General features: G+C 44.9%; 1 non-coding gene and 1 pseudogene across 1 annotated transcript; one reads left to right on the plus strand and one right to left on the minus strand.

The window, feature by feature from the left end:
* Nucleotides 1-8,715: 8,715 nt before the first annotated feature.
* LOC128341423 (uncharacterized) lies at nucleotides 8,716-8,890 on the minus strand (annotated as a pseudogene).
* Nucleotides 8,891-13,430: 4,540 nt separating this feature from the next.
* On the plus strand, nucleotides 13,431-13,501 carry TRNAS-UGA (transfer RNA serine (anticodon UGA)). The gene has a single exon. It is a non-coding gene; the product is annotated as a tRNA-Ser (tRNA).
* The last annotated feature ends 4,918 nt before the right edge of the window (nucleotides 13,502-18,419 follow it).

Below are 18,419 nucleotides of genomic sequence, written 5' to 3' on the forward strand. Positions count from 1 at the left end.
GAGAGTTGGCCCTGAACCTGAAAAATCTATAACATCTTCTGAAAGCACTAGGTTAAATCCCCCAATGAAATTCTCTCTTATACACTGCATTCTACTGAAGACCAGTAGGTGGAGTGCTATACCTTCAGGAATAAGACTTGGCAAGTGCTGTGGGATTTTTGAAAAGGCTTTTCTGGTTCAGGTTTTTCCTCTAGGCTAAGCCACCTAATGGGACAGCTGGGAAATGACTTGACTAGAAAGCCAGAGGTTGCCAGTTTGAATCCCCACTGGTTTGTTTCCCAGACTATGGGAAACATCAATATTGGGCAGCAGTGATATAGGAAGATGCTGAAAAGCATCATCTCATGCGTGGGAGGAGGTAATGGTAAACCCATCCTGTATTCTGCCAAAGAAAACCACAGGGCTCTGTGTTCACCAGGAGTCAATACTGACTCGACAGCACATTTTACCTTAAGCGTTATAATGTTCAACATTGCAAATAGGAATGAGGTCCCAAACTCCAGCTGGAAGTGTAGCTTCAATAGATCTTTGGTGCCAATTGCCTTTACTGCTATCATGTTCCTTTATTATTTAAGGCAGAGGTTCTAAAATTTGGGTCCCCAGATGTTGTTGCACCACAACTCCCATCATCCCCAGCCACAGTGGCCAAAGATGGGAGTTGTAGTCCAACAACATCTGGAGACCCAAGTTTGAAAACCCCTGCTTTAAAGTGTTTGTGGTCCACTTTTCAGTGGGTAATAACAGACTAAAACAACAAGGATTGTTTAACAAGGGCTTTTAAAAAAAACCAGCTAAAATATTTAAACAGCTGAAAAGACAAGAGTCAGGAGCAAGATAAAAACCACACACTTTAAGAAACAGGAATAAAATAGCTCACTATAAAACCATTTGACAATTGGTCCAAAGGGAAGGCTTAATGTGAAATGATGGGAAGCAAACTGAGGAGAAATTATCTCATTTAGGGATAGGGTTGTGGAAGAAACAACCATTTAAGGTAAGGTCCTTACCTTACCAAGGAGAAGAAATCATTCAATAAAATAAATCATTGGTACCTGTATCAATTAAACCTTAATTGTATTGATAATACTGTTTCTCCCAAATGCTGGAGAAACTGGAGACATGGGAACATAGTTTTATATTTGGTGGGCATAAACTGTTATCAATAGGTCCTGGAAACAACGTTTTGACAAAATTGTAGTTTTGTACATTTGTATTGTAGTTTTGTATCAACTGCCAAACAGTTGTTTTTAATATTTTTGAACAAGATATTCAGGGCACTGCACACAAAAATCTCATCGTTTTTCTCTTGCTGGCAGCAAGTTTAGAAATGGCACACAAATGGAAAAGTCATTAATTCCTGACATTAAAGCACTGATATCATTATATATGGTCCATGGCATGAATGTAAACACAGATTCATGTTTCTAATACACAAGATTATTCAGGCTCTTTTATGAATGATTAGTATCCATTAATCTCATTTATAAATGAGATGAATTTGCCAGACACCTAAAATTTAAAAGTGAGGGCAGCAGGCATCACATGGAAGGATGCTCCATAAACAAGGCATTGAACAGGTTATCTTGTTTAGGGCTGAATCAGGGCCTCTGCTGAGGCTAGGATTCAGAAGCACCACCAACCTTATTTATATCCTGCTTTTCCTCTAAAGAGCCCAGAGTGGTGTACATGGTTATGTTTATCCTCACAACAACCCTGTGAGGTAGGTTAGGCTGAGAGATAAGTGACTGGCCCAGAATGACCCAGGGAGTTTTTGTGGCTGAACAGGGACTTGAATTCGGGTCTCCCGGGTCCTAGCCCAACACTACAAGATTTCCTTATTCATCCCCCCCCCCAATTTGAAATGGAGAGGGAAATCTGGACCCCTCTATGGAGAAAATCGTCTTTCTATGCACTCTTCACCCACCCACCCACCCTTTGTTATAAGTATTTCTGACCAGAATACATCACAGAAGGATTGTGTTATGCGTTTGGGGCTTGTTTTCCCTTGTTTAGTCCTGACCCTATGCCCACGACTTATCTCAGAATAAATCCGTAGTTATTAAAATGCACAATCTCCTTTCTGGGGGAAAGAGAGATTGGATTGAATGATTGCTTGGTAGCTAGTAGCTACTCAAACATTATGCAGCAGACGCCAGTCTGCCACTGTCTGATCTGTCTGTCCATATTTCTATTTTCCAAAATGGAAAACACCATGTTGCTTCTTCAGCAGTTAATTCAGTGGATTCACCCTGATATCTTTTCTTTACTGGAAGTGAACTTGTCCGTGTCGGAGACAGAGACACAAGTCAAGAATTAGCCATCTTTGGAGACAATTCAATCATAGGAGTTAGACATCCAAAAGAATCTTGGAAGTCTAACATCCCTGCTCATTCATGAAAGTTACTGCATAATCTACAGCAAGGTATTTTCTTACAGTGTAATCTTTCAGGGTTGTTATGAAGATGAAATGAGTTAACTCCACATGTAGAACCCTAAGGAAGGGTGGGATACAAATGTCATGTTATTTATGTACTTATTTAGTTGCTTTTACATATTTAAATCGCCCTTTGTTTTAAAAAATCAAAACAAATACAAATCAAAATCGAAACAAAATCAAAACAAATACAATACAATACCATTAAAATAATAAATCAGTAATCCAAAAACTTCAGTTTAAGATGAGAGTTAAGCTTTACATTTTCACTCATGCTCTAAAGAGAATGGAAATTGCAAGTTGAGGTTCCCATCTTAACTTCTGCACCATAGAAGCTGTAAAGACTTTGTACTGTCTGGTATATCATGATGGTTTTAGAAATGAGATCCTATGCACCAGTGTTCTCTATTTTTTCTCATCTGTGTGCAGAATGAGTTTTGTTCTAGGTGGCAGTATCAAGGCAGTGTGTGTGCACGAGCATTCAGAGTGGGGCCTTCCTGATTAAACCTGAGCGGAATATAAAATTAACTGAGCGGACATGAAAAAATGTGTGAACACATGCACGCAAGCCTTAGAGAGAACATTGCTATGCACCCACCCTATTGTCTTGGTCTTTCAGCTGGACATTGGACTGGGGTGAGATGTATCCAGGCATACATTCAAAAGATGCACCTTCGCTAATCACTTCCTAGTGATGTTCCTGATTAATTTCTGCCTGATGCATCACTACAAGGCACTGTCCTTCCACAAAATGTCACCTGTATATTAAATGAGTCAGACCATTGATGCATCTAGCACAGTATCGAAACTGACTGGCAGTAGTTCTCCAGAGTTTCAGGCAGGTGTCTTTCCTAGCCCTAGCACATGGCTTCACGCTGTGGGGTAAATGTTGAATGAAGCCACTGAAGTCACTTTGAATCACACTCGCGGTATTGAGGGAAGCAGACCCTCCCCTCTGCTCTCGGGTTTTGTTTTGATGCAAGTTCACATGGCATGCCTTCATGTTTTCCTTCTAGCCAATGGGGGCGGGTGAGAGCTTTCTAAAGAGGGTATGGCTCTTATCATGCTAATGATTCTAAGTCAGTGCCTCTCCCTATTTGCTCCGTTTTCAGAAAAAGTAGCTTAAAACCAGCATTTTAAAAACCTAGAAATACACCAAGATAAGCTAGAACTTGCAAGACAAAGCCCAATTTGTGTGTGGAGTGGGTCCAAGGATCTTGAAGGGACTTTGGGCTAAGTTTGGCTGGTGTGTGAATGCACACACACTCTTCCGAAGAAGATTCAGGTAACAGCCCTGTCTGTAAAGCTTCCTGGAGATGCTGCCAGGGATTGAACCTGGGGTCTTCTTTATGCAAAGCAGTTGTTCTACCACTGAGCTAAGACCCCACCTCAAATTCCTGTGCAGCCCATATTTGGAAACAGTAGTCCAAATGAGGTCTGACCAGTGCAAAATAAAGTGTGGAGTGCTGATTTCTCACAATCTGGACATGATGCTTCTCAATGCGGCCTCAGACCCAAAGGATAAATAATCATCTCTCTTAGTAAACCAACGGTCAATGCTCACATATATCTGCATTTTCTCATCACAAATCAAAAGTACATTTGAAGATCCACCTGAAGATTCTATATCTCCCCAGGGTGGTACCTTGATTTGTCTATATTCTATATAGATAAATATTCTATAAATAAATAATAAATATCTCCCCAGGGTGATTAATTATGAATAATATTATGTGAATAACTTAATATGTGAATAATATTATGTAACATTATTATTTTAATGATATCATATTTGTTTTGATTTTGATTTATATTTGTTTTGATTTTTTAAAACAAAGGGTGATTTAAATATGTAAAAGCAACTAAATAAGTACATAAATAACATGACATTTGTATCCCACCCTTCCTTAGGGTTCTACATGTGGAGTTATTCACATAATATTATTCTCATAATATTATATAGAATAACTTAATCTATATCTCCCCAGGGTGGTACCTTGATTTATCTGGGGAGATACAGATAAATCTCCCCAGATATAGATATAGAATCTTCTGGGGAGATATAGAATCTTCAGGTGGATCTTCAAATGTACTTCAATGTACTTCAAATTTACTAAAAATACATTTCATTCCAAATTTATACATTTGCAAGCCCACATGCCATAGTGTCCCTAAGCACAGGGGTTCCCATCTTTGGGTCCCCAGATCAGTGTTCCCTCTAACAGGGATTCCCAGCTGTTGTTGACTACAATTCCCAGAATCCCCACACAAAAGTCATTGCAGCTGGGGATTCTCAGAGTGGTAATCAACAAAAGCTGGGAATCCCTGTTAATCCCTGGGAACACTGCCCCAGATGTAGTCCAACTAAGTAAATTGTGCTGTCAAGTCAGTATCGACTCCTGGCGTCCACAGAGCCCTGTGGTTGTCTTTGGTATAATACAGGAAGGGTATACCATTGCCTCCTCCCACACAGTATGAGATAATGCCTTTCAGCACCTTCCTATATCGCTGTTGCCCAATATAGGCGTTTCCCATTGTCTGGGAAACATACTAGTGTGAGGATTCAAACCGGCAGCCTCCGGCTTGCTAGTCAAGTCATTTTCCCGCTGCGCCATTTGGTATCCGTAGTCCAACTACATCCCCCTTTATCCGCAGCAACAATTTATTTTATTTTATTTTTGCATTTATATACCGCCTTTCATTAAAAAGATAACCCCAAGGCGGTTTACAAAAGTTAAAAACATACAATAAAAACACAATAAAAACATCATATTAAAACTACAAAAACATATAAAAACAGGCATAAAAACAACACAACAAATACAACAAATAGAAACACAGAGAAGCCGCAGTAGAAAACAATCATGTAAAAGCCTGGGTAAAAAGCCAAGTCTTTAAAAGCTTTCTAAAAGCCGTGATGGAGTCCGAGGAACGAATGGCCACTGGGAGAGCATTCCAGAGTCTGGGGGCAGCAACAGAGAAGGCCCTGTCCCGAGTGCACGACAACCGGGCCTCCCTCATTGTCGGCACCCGGAGCAGGGCCCCCTCAGATGTCCTCGTCCAGCGGGCAGCAACCCTTGGGAGCAGGCGGTCCCTCAAATACCCTGGGCCCAAACCGTTTAGGGCTTTAAAGGTCAAAACCAGCACCTTGAATTGGACCCGGAAACGAACCGGCAGCCAGTGCAGCTCTTTCAAAATGGGAGTGACATGTTCCCAACAGGCAGCTCTGGATAAAACCCTCGCTGCCGCGTTTTGCACTAGCTGCAGTTTCCGGATATTCTTCAAGGGCAGCCCCACGTAGAGCGCGTTACAGTAATCCAGCCGCGACGTGACTAAGGCGTGGGTAACCGTGGCCAGATCTGCCTTCTCGAGAAAGGGACGCAGCTGGCGCACCAGCCGAAGCCGTGCAAAGGCACCCCTGGCCACCGCCTCCACCTGAGCCTCCAAAAGCAGAGCCGGGTCCAGTAGTACCCCCAAGCTGCGTACTTGCTCCTTCAAGGGGAGTGCAACCCCATCCAGAACCGGTAAAATCTCCTCATCCCGATTGGCTCTCCTACTGACCAACAGTACCTCCGTCTTATCCGGATTCAGTTTCAGTTTGTTAGCCCACATCCAACCCATCACGGCCTCCAACCCCCGATTCAGGACATCCACCGCCTCCCTAGGATCAGATGACAAGGAGAGATAGAGCTGAGTGTCATCCGCATATTGCTGACAACTCAGTCCAAATCTCCGGATGACCTCTCCCAGCGGCTTCATGTAGATGTTAAACAGCATGGGGGACAAGACCGATCCCTGCGGGACCCCACAGGCCAACGGCCACGGGGCCGAGCAGTAGTCCCCCAGCACCACCTTCTGAACCCTCCCCTCAAGAAAGGACCGGAACCACTGCAACGCAGTGCCTCCGATTCCCATACTCGAGAGGCGGCCCAGAAGGATACCATGGTCGATGGTATCGAACGCCGCCGAGAGGTCCAGCAGAACCAACAGGGACACACTCCCCCTGTCTAGTTCCCGGCGTAGGTCATCCACTAGAGCGACCAAGGCAGTCTCAGTCCCATACCCGGGGCGGAAGCCAGATTGAAAAGGGTCCAGATAATCCGTATCATCCAAGACCCTCTGCAGCTGGGACGCCACCACACGCTCCATCACCTTGCCCAAAAAGGGGAGGTTAGACACAGGTCTATAGTTGTCCAGGTTGGAGGGATCAAGGGAGGGCTTTTTTAATAGAGGTCTTACCACCGCCTCCTTGAGGCACGATGGCATCCTGCCCTCCCTTAACGAAGCATTAACGATCACCTCCAGCCATCTACCTGTCCCCTCCCTGGCAGCTTTTATTAGCCATGAAGGGCAAGGGTCAAGAGCGCACGAAGTTGCCCGCACACTGCCCAGGATCTTGTCCACATCCTCAGGCCGCACCAACTGAAAAGAATCCAACACAACGGGACCAGATGGTACCAGAGGCACGTCTGCCGGAACTGCCAAAACTCTGGAGTCCAGGTCAGCACGGATGCAAGCGACTTTATCTGCAAAGCGACAGGCAAACCGATCACAAAGAGCCGTAGATGACTCCTCCCCCATTGTCCGGGGGGATGTGTGGAGCAATGTTTTCACCACACGAAACAGCTCTGTTTGCCTGCACTGAGCAGACGCAATGGAGGCGGAGAAAAAACATTTCTTCGCCGCCCCCACCGCCACGGCATAGTCCCTAAAATGGGCTCTAGCCCGTGTTCGATCGGATTCGTGACGACTCTTCCTCCAGCGTCGCTCCAGCCGTCGTCCGAGTTGCTTCATCGCCCTAAGCTCCGAGGAAAACCAAGGAGCAGAACGGGCTCCACCAAGCCGGAGAGGGCGCTTGGGGGCAACCGTGTCAACAGCCCTGGCCATCTCTCCATTCCAGAGATCAACCAAGGCCTCGACAGGGTCACCAGCTCTGGACACTGGAAACTCCCCGAGGGCCGTCTGAAATCCAAGCGGATCCATAAGCCTCCGGGGGCGGACCATCTTAATCGGCCCACCACCCCTGCAGAGGGCAGACGGAGCAGTCAAACTAAACCCCACCAGGTGATGATCTGTCCATGACAAGGGAGTGATCTCAAATTCCCCCACCTCCAGATCATTTATTTCCCGATCGGCAAAAACCAGATCCAGAGTGTGTCCCGCCACGTGGGTAGGGCCCGATACCAACTGAGACAGGCCCATGGTTGCCATGGAGGCCATGAAATCCTGAGCCGCACCCACTAAGGGGACCTCAGCGTGGACATTGAAGTCCCCCAAGACAATAAGCCTGGGGGAACCCAAGGCCACCTCCGAGACCGCCCCCGCCAGCTCAGGTAGGGAGACTGAAGTGCAGCGGGGTGGTCGGTACACCAGCAGAATCCCCAGCCTATCTCGGAGGCCCACCCTCAAGGACAAACACTCGAAATTCTGAGATTGCCTGACCGGGCACCTGGAAACGGGGAGGGTCTCTCGAAAGATGACCGCAACGCCTCCTCCCCGACCCTCGAGGCGGGGCTGCTGCACGATCTGGAAACCTGGAGGACAAAGCTGAGAGAGACCAACCCCGCCCAGCGCATCCAACCAGGTCTCCGTCACGCATACCAGGTCAGCACGCTCATCCACAATCAAATCGTGGATGAGAGATGTTTTTGCGTTAACTGACCTGGCATTTAGCAGCAGCACCCTAATCCTCGAAGGAGTGTTCTCAGGATTAATGGCTAAAGGCTGGGGATGATGGGCTCTGTAGTCCAACATCTGGGCATCCTAGCTTGGGAGCATCTGCCATAGCACTCCCTTTTATTTGTCAGTAGTATTTGCTACTGAGAAAAAACAATCTCCACTAATGAGGGAAAGAAACATGTGTATGTGTGTGTACTTGTTTCTTTCCACATATTCAGGCATGCTTTAGAGCAGTGGTTCCTAACCAGGGTTCTTCCAGATGTTACTGAACTACAACTCCCAGCATCCCCAGCCACATTAAATTGTAGCTGGCAGGGGCGGAGCTATAATTGAGTAAAAGGGTTCAAAGAACATGGGCCCCCAGCTCCTGAGGGCCCTCCAGCTCTATCCCTCCCTATTTTCTTCATTATCTCCCTCACTCTGGGGGGGCCGCCAGAGAGAGAGATGAACACGGGCCCCTTCTCCTCTAGCTACGCCCCTGGTAGCTGGGGATGCTGGGAGTTGTTTAAACTCAAACAAGCGAAAGGAGGAAAAGAAAAAAATAAGAGAAGAAAATGAAAACGCATATTTTCTGTTTTTTAACTAGTGATATTCTCCCAAAAGGGAGGTGCACCATTCCTGGAAACACTGCAATACCAGGTTGATGCATGGAGTGAATGAAGCAAGCTTCATTTCACTTCCTAGCTCTAAAAATTGAATTGACATATAGTCCTTAAATAAAGGACATATCCGATATTAAACTGATAAGAACAGGTTGACTTTTATTAGAGAATGTTTAACATATGGTTTACAAAAGCAACAGTGAATAGAATTTCCCGATAAAACACGGTCACGTACTAACGAATGTGTGGTTGCAATGGTAGAAAGAATATAGCACTGTACGCGAGTTCCTACGGGTTTGGGTAGAGTCCGGTTAAAAGAGTTCAGTGAGAGGAATGTCCAAAAGGTCCAAGGGAGGGTCAGATCCCAGCCTCACCTTGCGTGTGGCCGGCAGGGCCGTGCCAATCTTCTTCTGCCAATTGCAACCTCTGGGCGTGGGTCCTTGATGGCGGAGGGTCTTCTCCAGGTCCAGGGGGTCCTCCAGGGGTGTTGTCAGCAGGAGTTCCTGGCGTGGTCAGCCGCTGTGCTGGCATGGTTCATTTAGCATGCAGATATGTTATTGATCGCGTTCCCGAGGCGGGAGGTTACAGACATACATACATGCAGGTCAAGACAGCCATAAGAAAACAAGTGTCCATCTGAGTTAGTCGCGAGCTGCAAGGCATCGCCACTGTATGTAAGTCCTCCTTCGGTTCCACGCGTATGTGAATCTGGACAGAGTCCAGGGTAGAGTCCAAGCCAGGAGAGCGGGGTAACCCGGTCTCAACTTGTGGGTGGGAGGTGGCACATCATCCAGGGTGTCCTCTGGGGGTTTCCAGGTGGTCTGGCATCCTCCTGCAGGGGAAGAAAGAAACCTCACTGGGCTTGTCCGCAGCTCTGGTGGAGCTCCTCCCTACCAGGGTAGGGTGGAGTGTGTGGTGGCTTGGCTTGCCCCCTGTGGGCGTAGCGGGGCAAGCCGTGGGTGGCTCCCCTCCTCTGGGTTTTAAGAGGGCGAGCCGTTCCCCTGTGGGATGTTGTGGCTTGGCTTCTGGAGGAACCCTGGTTCGGAAACACTGCTCTGGAGCCATCACTGCTTCCTGATGGGAGATACCATCTATGGAAACCAAGTCCTATTTTATACCACTAGATCTCACCCATTCTGGTATTCAGTTTTTGGGAGAGAGAATTATTAAAGCATGAGAGAAACTGCAAAGAAATTATCTCTCACACAGTGTAGCTTTAGAGAGGAGGATATTGCTGTACTCTGTGATTTATCCAGAGAATCCAGTATAAATTGTAGAAGAAGCAGGTAAAGGTAAATAAAGGTGGAGCCATAGTTAGGTTAAATGGATCAGATTAAAAGAAAGGTTGTCAAGGCTTGGTCTCAACCAACCCTGTGATCTGACAACCTTACTGCTGCCAGCAAGTGGAATGCTTTATTTTTCCTGGCCATCTCCACTAAAAAGCCCACCATCTCTCACTCAGTCTAGGTAGGGTGGTGTTGCATCTAAGCTTGCGGTAAGGATAACAGACAGAGAACACACAATAATTGATTCAAAGGTGAAATCTTTACTTGAAAGAAATATACAAGTTGTAACAATCACCTTTGCAAATGTTTTAAAGAAAAAAAAAACAGTAATCATAAGAGCAAAAAGGCGAATGGGATAAGCACATCCAGTGTGTGTGGCTCACAGAGAGTGGCTTGCTCAAGGCCATCTAATGAGTTAATAGCAGAGGTGAGATTCAAGGACTTCCTCACGTGTATCTCAATCTGTTAGCCACTGCAATAGCAAATTATATATATTTCCCCCAAGCCTTTATTGTTTTCCTCCGAGACCCTTTTTATTGGGGTGGGGGGGAGATTTATCTCATAACTACTACAGTGGTCCCTCGACTTACGAACTACTCGACATCCGAAGTTTTCGACTTACGAACGACAAAAATGACCGGAAGTCGTTGCCAGTTTAGATGAGGCTTCCTCGACTTACGAATTTATAGATGCGGTTTCCTCGACTTACGAATGTTTCCAGACCTCCGTGGTGCGCTTTTCGACTTACGAAAATTTCAACCTACGAACGTGTGTTCGGAACGGATTAACTTCGTAAGTCGAGGGACCACTGTATAGTATTTCCTGAATACCATGTACATGTGGTGCCATGCTGCATTTGAAAGAAATTGAATCAGAAATAGTTAAAATGAATAGCTTATGGTCATCCATTTTAACAGGATCAGCCCTAGGGTTTTTGGCACCCTAGGCAAAATATTACTCCTCCCCTGCCCACACAAACACACACACACACACACACACACACACACACACACACACACTCAGGTGAGTACATTTTCAGAATCAGCAGGATTAATTGAATATGAAAGCAGTGATGGTTAAAATCTGCTGATTTTCTGCTTATCACATAAAATGACACAGGAGCCAAGAAAAACATGACAGCCCTAAAAGATATGCAAAGCTACTGTAAACTACCAGCATTACAGGAATAACAGTGATGCACAGTTCAAAATTCTATGCAAAGGGAGATTTAGGATGCTATTGGAAGAAGCAAAAGCAAGAAAGCTGAGACCTTATTTTGCATGTCAATTGTTCCCTACATATCATATTGTAAAAACAAATAGAAGGATTGTTTGGTGGTGAGGTTTCTGTTTGTTTTCATTGTTCTAAGAAAAATCTAGTCTTAACAAGTTGATGTGTTATCTTGAAACAGCATACAACCACTTACATCAAGCCACATTGCTGATCTTTGCTGGGTTTGATGTGAATCCTCCCCTTTGTAGTAGTTAGAGAAAATATTATTTCCACTATCTCTTACTGCTGGGAGCCAAACTATTTCAGTTATTAATCTGTGCTTGTCCCCCTCAATCACTACTCCATGGAGACCTCCCCCAACTCCTGTAGACTCCTCCAGAATCCTCCTCCAGAGCCCCATTGCTATTAACAAACTTCCAATACTGAAAAAGAGCTCTGTGTGATCCACAAGCTTGCCAAACTGCTCCTTGAACAGGGCTGAAATAAGAAGGCACAGCCTTTCTATTCTGTGATCTGTAGACTGTAGTCGTGTGCTTGACTGCTCCATTCTGGTCCCTCCCACACTGGCAGCTGGGCTTAGCGGGGTGGGGTGGGGTGGGGAGACCTAGATAACCAGAATGAGAGAAGAATGTGTGCCATGGCTGGAGGAAGATTCTGGATCCCTTCAAGATGGGGCAGTCATGCCTGCATGCAAGTGAGAGAGCAAACAAATCTTCTTCAGGAGAAGGGCGCTTTGCTAAGATTTTGTGGCTGCAGCGTTGGCTTTCTGCGGTTGCATCGGGAGGTCACATCATGTCAAGAAGGCTAGAAATATTCACTTTGATACTGCAGCGTTGGCACCCCATAAAACTTGGTGCTCTTCTAGGCAACCACTTAGGTCACCTATATGGGCAAGCAGACCCTGCATCTTAATTATTACTGCTTATCTAGTCACTAAAGGATCTGAGTAATAAGTTAATAAGTCCATGAAAGATCACAAGCGATTAATATATTCCTAATGTTACATGTTGTTCTTTCCTTGGAGAATGTGTGTGCCATATATTTGGTAATGCTGTTTACCTTGTAGGGCCAGCCAGTTCAAACAATGCCTAGTATTGCAGAGAGCTATTGACAGCTCAGCAAAACTGTTAGGGTGTGTCTAAACCGTCACTTGTGTAATTCAGTTTATCTTTCAGGGTCCTGGCAGGAATCTGTGTGTATTTTCTAGATCCAGGCATTTCTTCTGCCCAGAACTGCAAACCTGGCTTGGTTTTATATCTTTTTCCATCTTAAATAGTATGAAATTTGCACTGTTTCACTTGCACATCCATATATAATTTAATGTATAGATGTGATGTGCTGTAAAAAGGTGGGGGAACTCTGAGACAGGATTGTGAAGGAGCCAGGTTTATTTTATTTATTATTTTATTATTTATTTTTTACATTTTATATCCCGCTCTTCTTCCAAGGAGCCCAGAGTGGTGTACTACATACTTAGGTTTTTCCTCACAACAACTCTGTGAAGTAGGTTAGGCTGAGAGAGAAGTGACTGGTCCAGAGTCATCCAGCAAGTATCATGGCTGAATGGGGATTTGAACTTGGGTCTCCCCGGTCCTAGTCCAGCACTCTAACTTTTATGTTAACTCTAACATTTAGCTTTTATTACAAGTGAATGGGTGCATGGATCAAAAATTGTGAATGGACAAACAAATACAATGGCACAGGCTCATCATGAACATAAAAAGGGCAGTTCTAATAATGAAGACAAAAATGTGGAAGAATGGTCATGGAAAGAGGAGGGAAGCAAGACTTCTGGCCAGACAACCCGCAAGAATATTTGTATATATCTTATTAGGTACAAGCTTTCATGTGGAGGAAAATATTGCATTATTAATATGGGGAGCGGGGGGCGGGGGCTTTAAAAAGTTAAAGTACAAGAGGACAGGTCATTGCCCTGAGGAGCTTACAATCTTTAACAGGGTTTCTTAACCTTGGGGCCTCAGATGTTGTTGGACTACAACTCCCATCATCCCCAGATATGGCCTTTGTGGCTGAGGATGATGGGAGTTGTAGTCTAACAACATCTGGGGGCCCAAGGTTAAGAAACCCTGATCTATAACGTTTGACACAACATTTGACACAGAGGGAGAGTATAATGGGAAGAATATGTATTTATTTCACACCCTTAGGTTTGCTTCCAGTAGGATATGGAGAACAGGACTATAGCTCAGTGGAAGAGCATTTGCTTTGAGTGCAGAAGGTCCCAGGTTCAATCCCTGGCATCTCCACATAGGGCTGGGAAAGACTCCTGCCGGCAATCTTGTAGGGCTGCTGCCATTTAATGTAGACAGTATTGAGCTAGAGGGACCAATGGTATAAAGCAACTTCCTACATTTCTATGTTCCTACAACTAAGGGGTTCTGCCAAAGGCTTCGTGGAAACGATGGATTTTGAGACGGGGTTTGAGGAAAGAGGTGACATGAAGCAGGTATTCTGCGAGGCAGTTCCAGGCATAAGGGGGCAGCAAGGGAGAAATTGTCTGAGGAAGCAAATTTGTCTGAGGTGTCAGGGCTGAAGGAGCTAAGATCATGAGCAGAGAAACCTCAGCATATAAGAGCAGAAAGATAAAAGGAGCAATTTACTTATTTTTATTTATTTGATATTATACCACTTTTCATTAAAATAATCCCAAAACAGTTTACAGTATAATTAAAACAATGCACAATTTAAAAGTACAGGGATTAATTATAAATAGAATATATCTGTCTGGATGCCGCCTTATCTGGTTGCCTGTGCGGCCCTGTGGAGTCCATCAGGGAGCGCGGCATCCCTCCTTTGGGGCTTCTGTCTTCCCCTGAAGGGAGCAGGGCAGGGGCTTGAAATAGTTCCAGGCTGGTCAGGTGCCAGTGGGGTTGAGCAGGCAAAGCAGGGAGAGCTGCAGGGAACAGCTCCTGTAAAGCAGCCATGTTGGGCATGGCAGGAAACAGGAAGTGAGTCCAGGAATGGGGCAAGGCTTGAAGCAGGCTTGAAGTCCTCTCAGCTCTGCATTGGGACATTTGAAGCCAAGGCAGCCAATGACAAGAGCTCCTCTTGAGCATGGGAGTCAGAAGTTACCCTAGACAGCACCTTCTTCTGGATGATCCCCATTGCATGTTGAGGTCATTTGGAGAGATCTGTCTCCAGTTACCACTGGTATTCTGGTGGCGACTTGGAACTGGGTCTTCTCTGTAGCTGCTCCTGGTTTTCCCCACACACATGGCTCTATGCCTTGGAGTATCTGAAGAGCGAATCTGCTTTGCAGAAGATCCGAGGCATTTCAATATGAGGGATTAGATGGACCCTTCATATAGCCATCAGCACCTCCATCAACACCTTCGAAGAAAGCAGAAACCCCGGAGTTTTTTTTCAAAAGCTGCTGGAAATAGAGGATGTTTTTATCCTGGACATAACTCGGGCTAAGCCAGAATTTGCAGCCTCCCTTGGGGAGAATCAAAGTTCTGTCTGTCCTGGTCCCTGATAGCCCACAGGGAGTTTGGGGGTAAATCCAGCGAATATGTGGACTGGCACACTCCAGTCAGGAGTGGATTTGGGGAGGAGGGGAACCCTGTCTGTAAAACTTCCTGGCCTGTGGAATGCGCTGCTGGCAGATATCTGTAGTCTAGGCTCATTGTTGGCCTTCAAGAGAGCCTTAAAGACTTACTTGTTTGGCCTGGCCTTCCTGTTGGAGATGGAGTTCCAGTGCATTGACCTTTTGCACCAACTATCCTAATGACCACTTGGGGCATTGGGAGTAGAGATGGTGAGTAATGATCTCCCTATCTGTCCCTACTCTATGATCCCTGATCTCATTCTTCAGCACTTCCTGTGAGTCTAAAATCTGAGCCTAAGAGAAATTCCTCTTAATCTCTCTCCTTCCTTACCTATTCATTATGCAGTCCTTTAGATTAAGGATTAGGTCTTTCCTATCCAAGTGTACTTAACCAATAAATACTTAGTATTTAGTTCTACAAGAATCTCCATGTGTTTTCTCTAAATAGCTGCAACAACTAAATCATCTTCTGCCACCAATTCAGTAACTGGAGTGTGTGCTCATCCCTAGTGCTCTGCTGGTTACTACTGGGGACAAAATTAACAACCTGCAAAACTTCCAAGGTTTTAAAATTGCTTTTAAGTATTTTTAACTGGTTTTTAATTGTTCTGAACTGTTTTAGATTTGTTTAATATTGTTTTATAACCTGTTTGTTTTAAATGCTGTTTGTTGTAGTATTTTACTGTTGTGCACTGCCCAGAGCCTTTGGATGGGTCACTACAGAAATTTAATAAGTAAGTTCCCCTGGAAGTTTTTCACACAGGGCTTTTAAAGCCCTTTAACTCACATATCCTCCAGAATGGAGGAGGTGCATTTACATATCGGACAGATTTACCCCAAAGTAATGACAGTTCACACACAATTCGGGTTTTTCACTGCGTGCTGGAGTGTAGTCCTATTTATATCTGGGGTAAAAAAAATCTACTATTTGTGTCGGTTTTTTGGGACAACTTCACGTTTGCAGTAAAGCCTCCCAGTAAACCCGTGATAAAGCCTGCTGTGTAAAAGTCCCTGGAGAGGGAACTGGCTGGATGCAGCAAACTAGGAAAAGGGCTGAGGTGATGAAGTAACCTCATCCCCTGGCCTACTCTGAGGCTGACCTTGTCTGTTCCCATCCTGTAATTCTGGGTTCAAGAAAGGCCAGGAATACACCTTCTCCCCCTTGGAGCCTTACAAAATCTCTACTTAAAAGTTTAAAAACCTACATAAAACAGTAACACATGAAACACAGAGAAGCAGCAGTAAAAACTATACTATCATATAAAAGCCTGGGTGAAGAGCCACATTTTAACTTGTTTTCTAAAAACTGTGATAGAGGCTGAGGAGCGAATGCCAGCTGGCAGATCATTCCAAAGCCTGGGGGCAATGACTGAGAAGGCCCTGTCCCGTGTGCTCGATGGCTGAGATTCTCTCACCGTCCGCACACAGAGCAGAGCCCCCTCTGATGGTCTTGTTGAGTGGGCAGAAACCCTTGGGAGCAGGCGGTCCTTCAGATATCCAGCACCCAAACTGTTAAGGGCTTTAAAGGTCAAAACCAGCACCTTGAATTTGATCCGGAAACAAATTCGTAGCCAGTTCAGCTCTTTCAGAGTGGGTGTAATACGATTCTAGCAGGCAGCTCCAAATAAAATCCTATCTGTCGCATTTTGTAGTAGCTGCAGTTTCCGAATATTCAAGGGCAGCCCTATGCAGATCTGGTTACAGTGATCTAGCCATGACGTGACTAAGGCATGGGTCACTGTTGGCAGATCTGCCTTCTTCAGAAAGGGATGCAGCTGGTGCACTAGGGCTGTGAAGGAGCATGTGCTGGATCTGGACAGAGATACATAATCTTTGCTTGTTACAGAGGATTTTGGGGCGTGTTTGACAGTGCACAAACAAGTCACATGGGGCAGGCACTAGACAAGTCTGTTGGATCTCACCATTGTTCTGCCTGCGTGAACAAAGAGTGGCCTAGAACACATCCAACAGTGTGCATCCAGGCAATGGTGCTTTGCAGTTTATTGGTAATGGCAGGCAAGCTGTCTTTCAGGTGAGCTTGCATGCTATTATTGAGTTGGAATACAACTTAAAAATTGTGACAGTATACCCTGCAGTTAAATGACACAGAAACTTATTGAATGCATAATTTATAGCTGATTGAGAAAATCCCATCCATACTATTTTTTTTCTCCTAACAACACTGGCCTACCCTATAGGCTTGTTCACACAATAATTTGAACCTAAGTTTAATGTGCGTTACCAACATTGAAGTGATTGTGAACCCATGCCTAGGTGGTTTATGACCCGAGATTCTCACCTTGACATGGGTTCACACAATCATTCAGTGTTGGTAACCCACATTAAATCTAGATTCAAACAACTGTGTGAACAAGACTTGTGTCTTTGCATCTCAAGCATCCCTCCAGTTATTTCTGTTCCTTCAGTGTCCTTACTCCTTGGTATGCAGTTATTAGCCAGGGTCCAACAAACCATTCTGCTAATTCTGCACATCCCAAAGTGTGTTTCTTACAAACTGGTTCCACTTCAATGGGCCCACTTTTGAAACTGAGAGGAGTTGCATTCAGTGGAATTCTCAAACTTGGGTTCCCAGATTATTAATATTTATTTATTTATTTAACTTATATACCGCCCAAACTTTCGTCTCTGGGAGGTTAACAGTGACATAAAAACAATTAAAACAAATCTAAAAGGTTAAAACAGTTCAACAATTTAAAAACAGCATAAAATTAAAACCTACAAATTTAAAAAGCTGGAAAAGCTTGGGTGAAGAGATGGGTTTTCAAATGTTTTTTAAAAATAGCCAGAAATGGGGAGCATTGTATCTCAGCAGGGAGCACATTCCACAACCTCGGGGCAGCAATTGAGAAGGCCTGTCTGGTCTCCGTGTGGCCACCAGACCAGCTGGCAGTAACTGGAGACGGACCTCCTCTAGTGACCTCAATGGGCAGTGGGGCACATAACAAAGAAAATGTTCTCTTAAATATCCAGAGCCCAAGCCGTTGTGACATGCTAGGGGAGGAGAGTTGGTCTTGTGGTAACAAGCATGACTTGTCCCCATAGCTAAGCAGGGTCTGCCCTGGTTGCATCTGAATGGGAGACTTGATGTGTGAGCACTGCAAGATATTCCCCTCAGGGGATGAAGCCGCTCTGGGAAGAGCAGAAGGTTTCAAGTTCCCTCCCTGGCTTCTCCAAGATAGGACAAGTTTTGGGGGGTGTTTTTTTTTTTTGAGGACAAGTTTTTTTTTAATTGAACCAACAAACTACCAAAGCATACAGTACGTTACCAAAGCACAATTATATACAAAGTGGTTGTTTGTACATCATATATCTACAAAGATTTACACAGAAGGATTTGGAAACCAACAGGGTTATAAAGTATATGCAGGCAGTACTGTAACTTGGGAATGGGGGATTACAAGGCACATCAGGTAATCGGGGGGGGGGGGGGAGGGTTACATCCAACGTCAATTTCCATAATTTGTCCCATTGCTGTTTAGAAGAGATACACTTGTCTTTTTGCACATAACCATACAAACTTTTCCAGAAGAGATTTACTGTCTCGTCCACGTGAACCTCTTGGTCTCGTCTTCCCTCCCTATTCCTATGCAGGAGCA

This window comes from Hemicordylus capensis, chromosome 1 (assembly GCF_027244095.1).
Source record: "Hemicordylus capensis ecotype Gifberg chromosome 1, rHemCap1.1.pri, whole genome shotgun sequence".
In the NCBI taxonomy this organism is placed as follows: Eukaryota; Metazoa; Chordata; class Lepidosauria; order Squamata; family Cordylidae; genus Hemicordylus; species Hemicordylus capensis.